The sequence below is a fragment of the Nansenia antarctica genome (assembly GCF_963989245.1).
Source record: "Nansenia antarctica genome assembly, chromosome: 11".
Lineage (NCBI taxonomy): Eukaryota > Metazoa > Chordata > Actinopteri > Argentiniformes > Microstomatidae > Nansenia > Nansenia antarctica.
The window spans coordinates 32,265,393-32,267,892 of NC_137681.1; positions in this window are offsets into that span (position 1 = coordinate 32,265,393).

Genomic DNA, 2,500 nt, shown 5'->3' on the forward strand with positions numbered 1-2,500 from the left:
TCTAAAAACATTTTTTAAATGTTGTGATAACCTTCTTAAAATGTTAAGTGACAACATTGCTAGAACATTATGCCCTAATTAATGTTCTTGAAAACGTTTTCAGTGGGAAGTTCCCAGAATGTTCTAGGATAACGTTCTCTAAAAACATTTTTTAAATGTTGTGATAACCTTCTTAAAATGTTAAGTGACAACATTGCTAGAACATTATGCCCTAATGTTCTTGAAAACGTTTTCAGTGGGAAGTTCCCAGAATGTTCTAGGATAACGTTCTCTAAAAACATTTTTTAAATGTTGTGTGATAAGTGACAACATTGCTAGAACATTATGCCCTAATGTTCTTGAAAACGTTTTCAGTTCCCAGAATGTTTTAGGATAATGTTCAGTAATAACCTTCTTAAAATGTGAGTTGACGATATTGCTAGAACATTACACCTTATGTTCTCAAAACATTTTCAGCTTAAGTTTTTTGTTTGTTCCCAGAATGTTTTAGGATAACGTGTGTTACGTTTTGGAATAATGTTCTAAATGTAGAGTGGTGTTGGACCCATGTGCGGTGCGGTGCGACTCAGAGGAATTGAGGTCGAGACATGAATAAAATAAAGTTCTCTTTACTGAGATGAATACACTGAATATCCATAGGACCGTGATACAGAACCACAGAAAAATAAAGGAGAGCTAGCAAGGCTCTGCGTAGCGAGTCGATAACTAATAACAAAAACAAAACACTTGCGAGTAGCGAAAACAAAAGATGAGCAAACAAGGCTCTGTTTACTAAAAGCAAACTTCACTTAAACACAAACAAATCAAAACACACATATAGTCAATAATACCTGGAAGTAGCGACAGGTAAGGTAAAGTCCTCCAGGACCGAAAGGACAGGGACAAGTATCATGCACAATATTCTTAAGGGAAAGACGAGGGTTCACAAGACGCTAACAAGTACGAACAACTGACAAGGGAACAGGGAAATGGTACACACCTAAATACACATACAAACACTCACAGGTGACAATAATCACGTAATTAGTCCAGGGCTGGAGTGATGCTGCTCTTCAACCAGCAGAGGCATCGGGGAGGCATCCTCGCTGACCCCCCTCGTAACAAACGTGCTCTAAAAACCATTCTAAAAACGTTTGCTTATAACCTTCTTAAAATGTTTACTGAAAACCCTGTTAAAACATTATGCCCAAACATTCTTAAAATGTTTTTAGCTAAACGTATTAACACATGTAAAAGTTTGATAACATCAATATTCAAGTCTTTCAACATAATGTATCATTATTTATTAACATTAACAACAGAGGTGAGACAGGGAGAGGCAGCCACAGCTTCATTTGAGAACATATAAAAAAAAAAAAAGCAAAACATCATATACTGTACATACTGAAAACATGGAAGTCAGAACCTATCATCACTGCAACAGTACATATCTCTGACAGTACATATCCTCATGACAGACAGGCATTCCCAAAGTGTTGATTGCTTGATTTAGTCCTCGAACAGTGTGGGGCTTCTGCTCCCCTCAAGTGCTGCTGCTGCACCTGGACACATTCTTAAACATCATCCCTGGACACATCCTTACTCTGAACTCTGTCCTCAGTCACAGATGGTCCACCTGTATCACTGTCCTCAGTCATGGATGGTCCACCTGTATTATCCACCTGCATTATAACAAAAATAGTATTTAAAATCAGAATAGTTTCTGATTCATCAGAAGTCTTTTTGGTAGCCCTTTAAATTACAGGCCGTTAATTATGCAGTAATTACTGTAAATATCCAAGTAATATCCATGTAAAATAGACATGTAGAATGCTATTAATTGTGCTAGCTAGATTGCTATAGCTTGCTAGCTAGCTCCCAAACCTGTCCCAAACTTTTGGGCTGGTAGATTTGCTTCACTCACCAGCCAAAAAAACAACAACAATGACGTTAATCTATTGAGTGGCTGGTAAAATCTGAACGTTCACCAATTTGTCGATTTGGACGGTGGATAAAAGTTAATTTTGCGCCCAGCTTCCTAGCAATTTCTGACAACACACACGCTCCACGTTATTCGCATTAACGGTTAGTTTGTGGTCAAGAAAGTAAATGTATCCATACAAAGTAACGTTAATCAATTAAAAACAGTTATTGTAATCTTACCGTTTAATCCACAGTGTCCCGTTCCCTTGTGCTGTCTTCAACTAAAACCGTCTACCTGTGCCCGACCACTGAACATCTCAGTCAGGCGTGAAATCTAATCAGATTCGTTTGATTGGTCTGAAATCTAATCAGATTCGTTTGATTGGTCTGCCACGTCCTCAGCCTCCTCGGTTATTGGTGCAAGTCTGAAACTTGAATTTTTAATAACATCTCAAAAACATTTTAAGAATGTTTAGGCATAATGTTTTAACAGGGTTTTCAGTAAAAAAATTAAGAAGGTTATAAGCAAACGTTTTTAGAATGGTTTTTAGAGCACGTTATCCTAAAACATTCTGGGAACAAACAAAAAACCTAAGCT